This window comes from Phascolarctos cinereus, unplaced genomic scaffold (assembly GCF_003287225.1).
Source record: "Phascolarctos cinereus isolate Bilbo 61053 unplaced genomic scaffold, phaCin_HiC Scaffold_7;HRSCAF=346, whole genome shotgun sequence".
NCBI lineage: Eukaryota > Metazoa > Chordata > Mammalia > Diprotodontia > Phascolarctidae > Phascolarctos > Phascolarctos cinereus.
The window spans coordinates 30,960,032-30,975,635 of NW_027556180.1; positions in this window are offsets into that span (position 1 = coordinate 30,960,032).

Consider the following 15,604-nt stretch of genomic DNA (forward strand, 5'->3'; position numbering starts at 1 on the left):
AAAAGTGCTTTTTCTCATTTAAAAAATTTCCATTTTAAGGGCAGTTAGATGGCACAGTGTATAGGGCACTGGCTCTGGATTCAGGAGGACCTGAGTTCAAATGTGGCTCACACATAACACTTACTAGCTGTGTGACCTCAGGCAAGTCACTTAACCCCATTGCCTAGCCCCCCCCCAAAAAAAAATTTCCATTTTGGCTCTGAACGAAAACAACAACAACAACCACAACAACAAATAATTTTTCCTCTTCTCTTCTTGTTTTGATATGATGAGTAGGCTCTGGTAATATAAAAAAAATGAAATCTTGCAATGCGGAGATACATTTGACACTCTAAGTACCATTGAGTTATAATGACATCGCTGCTGTTTGTAGTGTACCCGAGTTGCAATGTGCATCAATGAAAGTGCCACATATGGTCTCTGTTCCAATTACAACTCAACTTTGCCACCATACCAGCCACAGACAGTATGTCAATGAATGAGCATGGCTATGTTCCAATAACACTTTATTTATGGACCCTGAAATTAGAATTTCCTCTAACTTTCACTTGCCACAAAATATTATTTTTCTTTTCATCTTTTTTCTCAACTGTTTAAAATTGTAAAAGTCTTCCTTAGCTCACAGGTTGAATAAAAACAGGCAGTGAACGTGGCTGCTGTGGGCCAACCCCTGGTCTATATTCTGGGTTAAAGAGATTTACAGATTTGATGACGTATTTCCACTCTTTCTAATGGTGCTTTCCAAAGTGTTTTCCAAAGGATCCTGGTATTTCTCATAATATGAATAAGGGTTTCCATGAGAAAATGCCAATGCCAATTTTCCTCCAAAATATTAAATATAAAATTGGGAGTGTATGAAAATGATTTATTATATTGAGATGGGCATGAAAATGGATTGAATTTCCTCTATTTTGCTCCAAGCTTTCCCAACATTCACCTTTATTTCCAGATATATTCTATACTACTTGCCCCTTGGGGCCAGCATCTTCGGGTTTCATAAATATGTTTAAGTCAAAAATTGTTCCACTGGCCACATTAGCTTGGGAAAGGCCACTTTATAAGACTGATGCCATAAGAAATTGTATTCAGAATTCTTACCTACCTATTTACAGAAATATTAATAAAATAAAAGCAACCCCCCCAAAAAAAAAACCCCAATGTTTGGAGCAATGTCCATTCATAAGTTGAGGAGAGGCAGTTTGGCACAATGGATAGAAGGCCAGCCTTGGAGTCAAGTTCTGCTTCCAACACAAATTAGCTGTGTAACCAAGGACAGATCATTTGACCTCTTAGTGCCCCCAGGATACTCCCTAAGACCCTAAATTATAGCCAAGTTGCTAATCTGTTATGTTGCCATTAAACGTGTTCTGTTGGTCAAATAGAACATTCCATCTCTTATCTACACACTTTTGCATAGGCTGTTTTCCCTGGGTAGAATATTCTTCCTCTTTACCTTTGCCTCTTGCAACTGGAGAAGCAAATTTCTTTCCAAACCAAATGTCATCTTCTTGTTTGCTAGTTTTTCCTACAATAAATGGATAGTGAGGAGGAAAGGAAGGACGAAGGGAAGGGAAGGAGGACAGGAAGGAAGAAAAGATGGAAGGAAGGAGGGAAGGATGGAAGGAAGGAAGTGGAAGGGAAGGATGGAAGGAGGAAGGGAAGGAAAATGGAAGAAAGGAAAGGAAGAAAGAAGGGAAGAAGGAAAGAGGAAGGAAATTTGACCTTATTTTTTGAATCTCACATCTTGATTTGGGCATAACTGAGTGAGTTATGCAATTGTAACTGGTGATGCACAATACTAAGTGTTAATCTCACCAAAAACTCTCTTTTAAGAGCTTCTCACTTTTAAAAATTATAGTTTAGCTTCCGTTCCTAGGTTCTGTTTCTTTTTAAGTCCAACAAAAAATAGGGTATATTTTTAAGGTATAAGATTTCATCTAGTTACAAACTGTTATTCTTTATCACATGTTTTAAGGTAGTTTTGTTATACCATGCCTCTAACTCAATACAGAGAATCCCTGGTATTCAATTAGCAAGGTTCTTGATGCATGGAATGAGATTCCAGTGCCATGCAGTTGGTTTTCCCCAAATTCTGCCCTTAAGGGAAGCAATATAATACTGTAGGAAAAGAGGTGGATTTGATGTCAGAGGGCCTGGGTTCAAATCCTGACTTTTCTACATTTACTACTTATTTAACATTAGACAAATCACACCCTCTGTGGGCTTCAGTTTTCTCATCTGAGTTGGATTCAATGATCTCTAAGGCCTCTTTCGGCTCTAAATCTATAATCCTATGAATTATAAGCAGGCCCTTGGACAACTCATGAAGTATAATCTCAGTGATGATCAGAATTAGAGAGCAATTGTCAATTTTAGGAGTGAAATTCCAGAGCCCTATATTAGTCTTACAATGTGCTTAATGATATTTTCATCTTCAATAGCCTGTTATCCCATTCTGAAAAACGGTTTTCGAAAAAAACCCCCACTCTCATCTCTCTCTCTCTCTCTCTCTCTCTCTCTCTCTCTCTCTCTCTCTCTCTCTCTCTCTCTGTCTCCAGCTAATGTACAAATTTGCTTTGCATGATTATTTTTTTAAAAGCTCATTTCCTCTCCAAATCTGTAGAATTTTGTTGCCCTAGCAATGGGTGAGGTCCATCTGAGACAAGCTCATTATTTGTTGCATGGCCCCAAGCAATATGTTATTTTCCTCTTGTATCAAATTGAATGATGACTTTAAGTGAATGCACAAAGCATCTTAAAGGCTAAGGAAAGATTAGCAAGCTGAACTTTGGAATTGGTTTACGGGTTCTTCATGAGGCTTTCCTTGTAATGATATTTTATAGCCTGTTGGGAAAGGAGTTAAGATCAGCAATAGTAGTGATGTCACAGTAGGAAAGGTTTAAATGCAGGAAGAGATAGGAATCATGCTAAGGTGAATTTGCTTTTGAAGCCAAGTTATCCTTGACCAATATAGTTTTTAAGATGGTAATCTTAGTATGCTTAAAATTATATTTATTTGACTCCAGATCGCGAAAAAGACTCTTGGTCTAAGCTCAGAAAACTCCAGGATCTTGCTTTTCTGTTCAAACTATCAAATCCAAGGGGTCTTCATGATAAGTGTAAGTATACAGCTAGTTTGTAGGCAAGAAGGGAAGCTGGTTACTTTAAGTAAAATGTTTGTCTTGAGACATTGCATGTCTTCTTTCCTTTCTGTTCCAAATCAGGAAGCTACAAAGTGGGGAAGGTAACATACGCTGTCAGTTGCAGTGACATAATTAGATGATTTTGCTCGACTGTTCTTGGGAAATATTTTTTGATGAGGAATTTGCTGGGGGCATTTACTAGGAAATTTCTGTCTCATCAAAACAATGAATCAACACATTTTGAAAATGGAATAAGGAAAGGAATTAATATTGGACATTCATCATGAAAAAGGCAATTTTACATAAAAACAAGAGTTAAATCTCTAAGAGTCTGATGGTAAGGCAAGGATATAAAAAATAGAGCATTATCAGTCCATCTTAGAAGACTGATAAGAGCGTAACTTTCTAAAATATTGCAAAATACTTTGAAAATAGAAATTTATGTAGAAATGTTAAGGAGTGTTGAAACCTTTTTTTCCCAAGTTCTCTTTATTAACTTAATGTTGGCTAGGAGAGTGGGCTTTTAAACTTTATTATAGTATCACAAGAATAGAGAACTAGTTCCAAGTAAATTCTATCTGTTCTTTGGATTCTAAATGAAAAGAAAAAGCATCATAGCTAAATAGAAAGTCATTGCAAGTGTGTGGCTCTCATTATGGTTCAGTCCCCCATTGTTATCTTCAAGCTAATATATTTAGCACTCTTCTACCTGTGATTATAAAAAAGAACAAATAGACCCTACTGCTTATTTTGTATTAAAGGGCTTCCATCTATCATACATCACATCATTCCCAAAGTTGTTATGGTCCCAGGAGGGTGGGATGTCGAGTAGCAGAGCTACCACCACCATGGAGCAAACAAGGTTTTTCACTTGGCCACTGATTCTCAGTAGGATGCACCCTCCCTGTGGTGACTTCCTCCCGTGCCTCCCCTCCTGGTCCTCTGTCCATCCATGTCTCTATGTGTCGTGGCCAACACCCTGACGCTCCCATTGTACATGTCCCTTTCCTAACCCTAACCCTCATAAATATTACACATCCTTTCTTTCTTTTAACAATAGGCAAACTGAAAATCAGCCACAGGAATGAGTGATAGACAAAATATCTCTTACTATGATTACACCTGTAACACTCTCACTCCCACCACCTTCACTCAATGCTTTTTGTCTCAGTTTTTTTAAATCTAATTATAGCTCTACAGAACAGAAATTTTGAAAGCATCTGATGTTCATGTCAGTGAAAAAGAAACTTCTTAACCAAACCTCATGCACTGGTAAAATTATTTTTAAATGGCTAATTATTAGTGCAATTATAATATAGGTCTAGGACAAGGTGGCACAGTGGATAGAGCTTGGGCCCGGAATCAAGGAGCCCTAAGTTCAAATCTAATCTCAGATATTTATTAGCTGTGTGACTCTGGGCAAGTCACTTAACTCCTGTTTTCCTCATTTTCCTCATCTGTAAAATGAGGATAATAATGGCACTTAATTGTCACAGTTGTTGTGAGGATAAAATGAAGTAATCATTGTAAAGTGCTTAGCACAGTGCATGGCACAAGTAGATGCTGTAGAAATGCGAGTTATTATGTTTATCTCCAATTCATTTTGATCTTTGTTCTTTGAAAGAAATGTATCATATTCTGCATCAAAAATGATAGGATTTTGCTGATAATGAAGCCCTCCTTTTTATTCTATCAGTTAAAATGAAAAGTCATGGATAACATTTCTCCTCCAATGTGACAAGTATTGCTAACATATTTTAAAAACTTATATTTCTATCATGAGAACCAGTGTGGTATGACTAGAGAACTGCCCCTGGAGACAGGAAGTCATGGTTCAAAGTCTCTCTCTGACACAAACTGATTGTGTGACTTTGGATAGGTCATTTAACTTCTTGATGCCCCCAGGCAACTCTTTTTTTTTGAGAGGGGGGACTCGGACTGGGGTTAAGTGACTTGCCCAGGGTCATACAGCTAGTAAGTGTCTGAGGCTGGATTTGAACTCAGGTCTCTTGACTCCACACCCAGCATATCTTCTCTGCAATTTATAATCTTAGAATTGCTTGCAGCACTGAAAAGTTTCTCACCCAGGCACCCAGCCCTAGAACTCATGGCTTCCAGCACCAAGGCCAGTTCTCTATCCGCTATACCACAGTACCTCGGCAAGCAGCGTTGTCATAGAGTGTTGAGGAAGACCTGACCTTCAGACACTTACTAGCTGTAATCCCTGGGCAGGTTACAATCTCCTAGCCTGAGTTCTCTCTTCTGTAAAATGGGAACAATGGCTGCTACCTCAAAGGGTTGTTGTGAAGATCAGGTAAGATAAAGCAAGTGATTTGCTAACCTTAAAGTGCCATATAAATGCTATCGTCATCATCATCACCATATAAAATGTAGAGAATGAAAAGGTTTTGGATTTGCATTTGAACCCTTCAAACCCATAACTCATAGACTGGAAGAGACCTTGGAGATCAGATGAATATAGATGAGGAAATGAAGACCTGGACAGGCTCGCCAATTTACTCACAGCAAGTGATGCCTGTTTAATGAGCAGAGATTTCTTTTTCCTATTTGCAGTGCAGCATTTCTTGGATGTACCCCACCCTCTAAACTTCAGGACAACAAGGAGAGGTCTATTGGCAGTGAGCTTCTAGGAGTAAAAGAGGCGAGTAGAGGAATAATGTTCTTTTCACATTCATGGACTTTTGAAACATGGCATCTGGCTGTTTTAGGATAGTCTCTTTATTTGCTTTAATGCATGGCACCTTCCCTAAAGTCTTCCTCCCATGCCACATCCCAGTGTGGAGATGACCCTGAATTCTTACAGGCTGTAACAGCGGAAGAGAAGCACAGGCAGGTCTTCCTGGGCTGGAGATGACTGTGAACTGGGGCACAGAGGTGGGCTATTGCCCAAGAAGTAACCTAGCTAACTAGGATGCTAACTAATTGTTATTGTTGTTATCATTCAATCATCTCAATCAGATCCAACTCTTCGTGATCCCATTTGGGATTTTCTTGGCAAAAATCTTGGAATGGGTTGACATTCCTTCTCCAGCTTATTTTACAGGTGAGGAAACTGGGGCAAACAGGATTAAGTGACTTGCCCAAGGTCATGCAGCTGGATTTGAACTCATGAATATGACTTCCTGATTCCAAACCCAGTGCTCTATCCACTGTGCCACATAGCTGCCTTACTAACAGAATAAAGGGGAAGGCTTCATTATCAGCAAAATTCCTATCATTTTTCATGCAGAATATGACACATCTCTTACAGAATATGATATATTTGAACAAAGATTCAAATGAATTGGAGATACTGTAATTAAACTAATAATTGGCTATTTTACAAGTACATGAGCTAAAAACAACCTCATCTCCACGCTGATCCCATGAGATCACTTTTTAAGCCCCAACTGTCAAAAACTGTTGACAGGGTCATAGAGGCATTCTGGTCCCAGCTGATGGAGGGATAACCTCTACTGAATAAACTGCGGTTTTAAAAGTGTGGCAGTAAAGACTGGAACATGTTTCTAAATAAAAATAAGGCACTTGGGGGCCATTTCCAAGAATTATATTAAAGCCTACTGAAGCACTCCTTCTTGGCCCCATCACTTAGTAGCTGAGTGGCCTTAGACTTAACTGCTTTTGACAAGGGCACAGTTCACTTGCCTGGGCCTGTTTCTCTTTCCACAGAAATGAAAGGGTTAAACTACTTGATCCCTAAGATTCCTATCAGCTGTAAATCTGGGATTCTTAGGTCTAATGTAACACTACAGCGATAACTCAACGCCCATACAACCTTTGTCAATACTCTATACAAATGACCAATTTAGTTTGTTGCATTATAAATGCACCCAAATGCAGATGTGGACTGAAGTTTCCTGTAAACTGAGCCATTTCCCACATACATTTAAGAAAAGTCTGGTCTGATTTTAGGACCCTCTGGTCAACCCACCCACAGAGCTATGTATTTACCTGCAGTGTCTGGGAAAATCGAGAATCCAGCTTTTTTTTTTTTTGCTGCCAATTAGCCTCCTCCTGCACTTTATCCCTGCTAACAAAAGTATCTTTATTTGAGATATCCAACGTTTTCTCTTTTTATTTCCTCTCTGTCTCTTTCTTTCTTGGTTATTTGGCAGGAAAGTTGATTTTTGTCACATTTCTTTCTAATTATAGATATATGAAACTAGCATCATTGCTATTTGAAAAGCTGGGCATGAAACATTGCAATTATGAAGTTGGTTCTGGGTGCTTTTCTAGCTTTATCTTTTTTAAAAGTGAGAAATCCAATTTTTAATGTGTACAAATTTTTTTAAAAATGCGCAATTGCAGAATCAGAAAATTTTAGAATTGGAAGGGACCTTAACAGCCACTAGTCAATCAACAAGTGTTTATTTATTTATTTTTTGTTTTGTTTGTTTTTGCTAGGCAGCGGGGTTAAGTGACTTGCCCAGGGTCATACAGCTAGTAAGTGTCAAGTGTCTGAGGTCACATTTGAACTCAGGTCCTCCTGACTCCAGGGCTAATGCTCTATCCACCGTGCCACCTAGCTTCCCCAACAAGCATTTATTAAGGACCTACTGTGTACCAGATGCTGAACTAAGTGCTGGGGATAAAAGGATAAAACCATCCCTACTTTCAAGGATATTTTACAAGGAATAGGGAAGAGGACATACACAATATCTACAGTATAAATATAAAGGAAGGGCCTGCTAGGTGGTATAGTGGATAAAGCACTGGCCCTAGAGGCAGGAGGACCTGAGTTCAAATCCAGCCTCAGATACTTACTAGCTGCGTGGCCCTGGGCAAGTCACTTAACCCCAAACCCCCTCCCCCCAAAAAAGCAATATAACTATAAGGTAAATAAATGCAAATTAGCCCAATTCAAGGTAATTTAGGAGGGAGGGCACTAGCAGCTGGGGAGTGGTGATCAGGAAAGGCTTCACGTAGAAGGTCCCTCAAGCTGCATCTTAAAGGAAGAGAGAGGGATTCTATGAAGAGGAGAGGAGGAAGCACATTCCAGGCACAAGGGACAGCCAGCAGAGAGATACAGACATGAGAGATGGAGTGTGAGTGTGGTTAATGGAAAGAAGACCAATTTGGCTGGATAACAGAGTATAAGAAGGGAAGTAACATCCAATGAGTCTGGAAAGAAGGTTTGGGGTCAGGTTGCAAAGGGCAAAGCTCAACAGAAGAATTTACTTTTGATCCCAGAGACACCAGTGAGCCATACAATAGGGCTGATTGATAGGTCAGAACTGTGTTTCAGTAACAATTACTTTGGCAGTATTGTAGAGGATGGCCGGGATTGGGGAGATATTTGAAGTCGGCAGACTTGCCATCATCTAGGTGGGAGGTGATGAAGGACTGAATTAATGACATAGCTGTGTGAGTGGAGAGGAGTTGGATGTAAGAGCTGTTAGGGAGGTAGAAACAGCAAGATTTGGCAACTGATTGGGTTGTGGGGTAAGGGCAAGTGCTGACTGGGAAAAGAACTCCCCACTACAACATACACTACAAGTGGTCATCCAGCAATGGTGGAAGATCTCCAGGAATGGGGAACTCACTAATTCCTGAGGCAGCTCGTTCCAGTTTTGGAAAGTTCAAGGAAGTGAGCAAGTTTTTCCTAAGACCAAGACTTAATTTGCCCTCATTGCCACTTTTACTCATTGTTACTACTTCTTCCCTTTGGGACCAAACAGAACAAACATAATCTTTCCTTCTTATGAGAGCCTTTCAACTACTTTAAGACAGCTATCATGCCTCTCCTGAGTCTTCTCCAAGTCAAATATCTCCAGTTTCTTCTGGTGATCCTCATATGATACGGGCTCAAGGTCCTAGGAAGATATGAATATGTAAGACAAAATATGAATCAGGTTTTTCAGTTGATGAACAACACCTTAGTTATTATTAGTGGAACATAAAGTTAGACCTGAAAGGAAGTTTAGAGTTCATTTAACTCACCTCTTTCATTTAATAGGTGGGGAAACTGAGCTTCAGTGAGGTTCAGTGACTTGACTAAAGTCACATAGGTATTAAGTGAGGATTCAAATGTAAGTTCTCTAGTTCCAGGTCAATATTCTTCTAGTGTGGTACTATTATACTATGCTGCTTCATCTTTGAGGCATAATTATATCACAAACATCTTAAAACCCTTTAAAATTGTCCTATTTCAATGTTCATTTCTCAGAGCTGGGAAAATCTAACAAAAGATAAGCAAACAGAAAGCTGAAAAAACAACTGGAGAATTTGGAGTTGACTTTTGGCATCTTCAGAATGGAAACATGGAAGAATCTATGTATTTCTCAGCATCAAATGGTACCTTTAAAAATAGAGCATATACTAGGGCTCAGAAAAAATATAAATAAATGTAAAGGAGCAGAAATATTAAACATATGCTTTAAGGACCATAATATAGGAAAAATAGGAATTGATATAGGGAGCACAAGCAAAAGATATAGACTTAAATGGAGACAATAACGACATCTAAAATATTGAATAGGTCAAAGGACAAATTGGGAAAACAAATTTGTTTCTATATGAAAGAGAACAGTAGTAATGAGACAAGAAAAATGTTTCCCTTTAGCTTTAATTTACAAAGTTACGCTTGTTTTCCTATATCCCAGGAATAATAGAACTTCTTAGAGCTATTGAGATGTTTTCAGGTACAAGTTGGAATAGCAGGACTCCAAGGTCCTGTCCAACCACCTCTGTGATTGTGTTATTCTGTGAGGTAGCCACTGAATGCCTAGACACAGTCTTAAAATTGATGTCACTGTAATTATATAATTCCTGAGCAAAGCTCAGCACAGCTGCCCCAGATCTTCTAAATATGGCTGCTTGGACTGGACGTTGGCCATGCCCAAAGCCAGACTGATTTTATTGAATTGTCTCAGTGCTTTGCAATATTAGCTAAAGTCTGAAGTGAGTCAGCCAGACATCAAGATGTTGATTTATTTATTGGCAGCTACTTTTAGTCTGTGAAGTTTTCATCCTTCTACCTCTGTCTTAATTAGTTGAGATGGAATTAGCCTTGGTTGAATCCTTCTATCATCTGCCAAAAGGGGTTTGTTGAGGGTAAGGCTTTAAAGAGAGAGATTAATTTATCTTCATCCTCCTAATGTGCTGTACATCCCAGATTTGAGACATGAGGTCAGGAGAAGCCCTATACAAATACAATCCAAGCAGCTAACCCAGTCTTCAAAATCCACCCATCTTCCTAACTTCCTGTTTCTGTCAAGGGCATAACTATCCTTCCAGTCTCCCAGGTCTGAAACCCTGATGGCATCATTAGAATATAATGTCCCCAAAAGCAGGGATTGTTTCTTTCTTTGTTTCTATGTCTCCACTGTCTGGTACATAGTAGGCGCTTAATAAATACTTATGGATCGGTCCTCAACTTTATGCTCTTTATAACTTTCCATGTGTCCAAACAGTTGCCAAATCATAATTTCTACTTCTACTTCTCCTCTATCTATCCCCTTCTCCCCATTCGCAGGAGTTCATTCCCTTGCTCAGCCCCTCATCCCCTCTTTCTTGGTGAACTAGAGTAGCTTGCTAATTGGTCTCCCTGCCCCTCCCCAGCCTCTCTTTTCTCTAATCCATTCTCCAAATAACTGCCAAAATGATATTCCTAAACGACAAGTCTGACCATGTACCTCCCTTAATAAAGAAACTCCAGTGGCTTCCTGCTGGTCGGAGGATAAAATAAAAATTCCTCTGGCATTTGAGGCATTTACAGTGCTGGCTCCAACCTATCCTTCCAGACAGATGCTAGCATCTGGAAATGTATTTTACACCTCTTGTGCGGCATCCACTTTATGTTCCAGCCAAACTGGCCAGTTTCCTGTCCACCATACGCAATGGTCCAGCTCTGTACCTTTGCCCAGGCTGTGCCCCGTGCCTGGAATGTGCTCCCTCCTCAAGCCTCTGCCTCTCAGAATCCCGAGTTTCCTTCAAGGATAAGCTTGAATGTCACCTCCTACATGAAGCCCTTCCTGATCGCCTCAGTTGTAAGCAATTTCCACCACCCCCAAATTACTTTTGTATTAATTTATCTGTGATAAATAGAATGCCAATAGAATGTAAACTCCTCAAGGGCAGGAATTATTTCTATTTCATCTTTGTATTACCATCACCTGAAATGTAGGAGGTGCTAATCAAAATGCCTGCTGAATCCATTTGAATCCCTTCACTTTGGGATTTGTGAGGCCCCAGAGTTCTCTCTAAACCTCGATGTCAAATAGGGACAGTTTGTTGTGGATTTCCACCTGTTTCCTCGGTCTCATTACTCAATGGTGTCTCACTCACTGGCTTGGATCTGCTCCACCTGGCCTAATAAACATTGGAACTTTGCCTACAGTAGGATTTAGAAATATGTTTTGGAATCTTTGGATAGTAGTTGTAGGCTTGGGAGGCCCTCGGAGACCATCCAGTCCAATCCCTTCATTTTATGGATAAAGAAACTAAAATCAAGGAGGGCTAAGTAACACAAGGAGTATCAGAGGCAAAATCTGAACCCAGGACCTCTGACTCCAGAACGGACCACAAGAGACAAAGCTTCAGGCCTTGGCTCTGACACTTATTGGCTGTGTGACCTTGGGCAAGTCATGTCTCTGAGCCTCAGTTTTTTTCATCTGTAAAACAGGGATAATAAAACTTGAACTATCTGTCTGATGGGGTTGTTGTGAAGGAACTTAAAGTACAATATAAATGTGAATTGTTACTAAATTTATGATTATTATTACCTCACTTTTCTCTGTATCATAGGTTTTTTGCATATGTCTCCCCTCCCTCATTAGATTGTAAGCTTCTTCAGAGATAGAACTGGAAAGAGCACCGGGTTAGCCCAAGGACTTGAATTCAAATGCGCTCATTGCCTATGTGACCCTAGGCAAGTTACTGAAGCTCCTTGTACCTCAGTTTCCTCATCTGTAAAAAGAGAGAGTTAGACCAGATCACCTGTGAGGTGCTTTCTAGCTCCTACTCTCGTATCCCATGAGTCATATCCTACTGCCCTGTGCATGACCTTGTGCTGGACCTGTGGTAGATCCTTCCAAGTTTGTATTGGTCTTATTAGCCATGGTTAGACACACTGTACCTTGATTCCAACATAGTGATGTCATTTTGGTCCTCTTCAACAATGAAGAACAATAACCTACCAATATAAATTGTTCTCTTGGTTCTGCTCATTTCATTCTTCTCAGTTTATAAAAGCCCTCAAAGTTGTTTATTTTTATAATACTGGTGTTATAGTATAAATCACTCTGCCTTCCAAAAGATTAGCTAGTCTGATAAATATATACTAATGGACCAAAGAAAGAAAATGAAAGAAACTCCTCAAGTAAAATTCATACTTATTATTCTAGAGATAATGCCCATTTTGGAGGGGCTCTCAGTGATGGCAGGGCAGTGCCATGGAAAGGTATGAGATGAGTAATGAATGGGTAGTGCCAAGGGAAATGCTGAGGCGGGGAAGGAAATGGGCTATTCTGTGCCTATTCGTCTCATACCATATGGTTGGCTGTCTGATAGCATGTTCTGTGTGGTTGTGTTCCTGCTTCTAGATAAGCTGGTGAGTTCTGTACAAGCCTCGGTTTCCATGTGGTTTTCAGAGAAAGAATGCATTGGAGACCCACCATTAATGCAATCATGTCATGTGAAGGAACAAAACATACTAGGTGGTTTTCAATCTTATCTTGAGTCTTTACTGATCTGTTAGATTTATTGATAATCCCAGGGGAAAAAAATCCAGATGTGTCACTGCCCAAAATGACTCCTGCAGAGCATCTCAGAAAGCTGTCTCTCCTTGGGGAAGCTGGGACATTAGAAGAAAAGAACTTGTATCGATTAGCAAGTAGGATGACAACAGGAGGTAAGTCTAACACCTTAGCAATCCAAATGGGCTGACCCCTGACTGACTTTTATTGATTTGTTTTCTAGTGTACATAACAGCACATAGGTGACTTTTTCTTTCTCAGTGGGCTATGTCTCTTCCTTTCTCAACCTCTTCTCCCTTTGCCTTTATTTTTAACACAACCTGATGTGTGGTCTAGTGGAAAGAAAGCAAACCTGGGAGTCAGGAAGACCCTTGGGTTCAAGTTTTCTCGACCCACAGTGGCTGTGTGACCCTGTCCAAGTTACTGAACCTGTCGGCATCCCAGGTAACTCCAAGACTACGAGTTGCAAAATAGTTGGTAATCTGCCCGTGTAAAGGAAGTGGACTCATGGGGAGTTACCTACTCAGGTCTTATAAAAAAATCTAATGCAACATAATTGTACTTGAAATCTTTAGGGGTCTTGTTGTGGCTCTAGAATGTGGATAAAAAGTAAATATTCTACTAGTTGTGATTCCCATATGTACAAAAGATTCTATTCAGCATGGCATAGATGAGAGTTGAGTAGCTTTTCCAAAGTGGCATACCAGATTGCCAACCTCTATCATGGTGTACAAGGAGAGGTAGGCAGAGGTCATGGCTATATACAGGTTTTTTTGGGAAGGGACAAGTGCAAACTTTGTTTATCAGATACAGTGTTGGATTTGGGGTCAGGAATACATGAATTGGAATCTTACTGTGTGGCCCTAAGTCATGCAACTCTGATTCCATTCCTTGAGCTGTAAAAGAAACACAATAATGCTTATAAACGAAGCCCCCACCTCATAAGATTATTGTGGGACTCAGACATGATAATGTATAGGAAGCCATTGTCAGCTGACATTTTTATTGAAGATGGTGATTTCATCAGGAAATAGGGATGTCCAAATTAAAAAGGACCCAGGTGCCATCTTCAGCATGGATGTCATGTTCATTGCAGAGAAGAGTCAGCAGTTCCAAAATGATAGCCAGCCCTGTCACTTCCATTATATTCTTGCTTTGGGCAGAATCATAGTATGTTTCTAGTGGACTCTGCAGCATGCCAAAGGGAGAATTAAATCTTGGGATCCTGAGCATCCTTCAAATGCTGAATCATACAACTTCCCAAGTGCTTGCTATTTGGCTTGCCCGGAGTAGCAAAAAGCTATTTCATACCTAGTCTTTCTAAATACAGAAGCATCTCCTTACATCTGAAGGGAATTTGAATGGAAGGCCAGGTCATAGTTATTTTTCCTGGAGATGGGGGGGGAGGTTCCTGAGTAACGAGTTGATCTGGTTTCTACTAGAATTGCACCAGCAACAAGAGGTGTTGATGAGAAATCCCGTGATGACAGTCAACCCGCCATTGATAGGGTGGGACCACAGAGAATCCAATCTGTTCCCTCACAATTTGAAGCTCGGTTTGTGGACAGGTATATTTTTCTCCACTATAATATTTCAGCCAAATACAAGCTAGAATGGTTCTTAAATCTGTACATAATCACAGAGTCTCAGACTTGGAAGGGACCTCGAAGGCCATCAGGTCCAGTTGGCACCTGAACAAAAAACCTCCCTAGGTCTTCCCTAACAAGTGGGCATCCAGCCTTTGTTTGAAGTCTGAGGAGGGGGAATCTACTTACCCATTCTACTTTGAAATAGCTCTAATTGTTAGGATTTTTTCCCTGATATTAAGCCAGAATTTACCTCTTTAAAACTTACACTCATTGCTCTTCTGCCCTTAGGGGCCAAGAAGAATCAACCACTAAGAAGCATTTATTAAGTTGCTGTTATGTGCCAGGTACTATGCTAGGCATTGAGGATGCAACCAAGAATGAAACAGTCCCTTCCTTTAAGGACTTTATATGCCAACAGAATAAAGTCTAATTCTCTTCTTCAGGACACTTTTTCAAATACCTGAAGACAGAACTCTTTGGCTGTTTTCTTGCTTAATATTATTTCAGTTTCATTTTGACCTCTAGGCCACAGGGGCCATGGATCTTTGCTCTGCTAATGATCTACTTCAAAGTTTCATCACTAGGTGGAAATGACCTTTGGTTCTCAAATGGCCAACTGCCCAAAGAACATGAAAGCCTACAAGTTGGGGGGGAAAAAACTTGCTTAAATTAATTGCCAATGGACCGAGCAATGATCTGTTGCCTGAGGGCCAACCAACTATGTTTGGAGGGGCCCATCCTATGACTGGCTAGCTTTCTCGGAGTGAATTTTGGGCTATAGAAGCTATCAAAAAGCACTTACAGAGAGGGATGGGGATCTGAGTTGGTGGAAGAAGTATTCACACTGAGACGCTGAAGTAAACGAGTGCATGGACAGAATCTGTGGGTGTCAAGGTCAGATATTACTTGCGTGGTGGGGGGATGGAGGAAGTGATCAAACACCTCTCCACAGGTACCTCTCTGGTCTCCATGGCAACAGCTGTTAGAATTGTCAAATTGGGCATAGCGAAGTGCTCCATTTGTCCCACCCTTAACACTCCTCATTTTCGCTCCTTTGAAAGAGAGTGGCATTCATTTGATGAATAAATATGGACTTAGCAGTTAGTCAACTGGCATTTATTAAGCACCTACTACATGTCAGACACTGTTAGGTCTT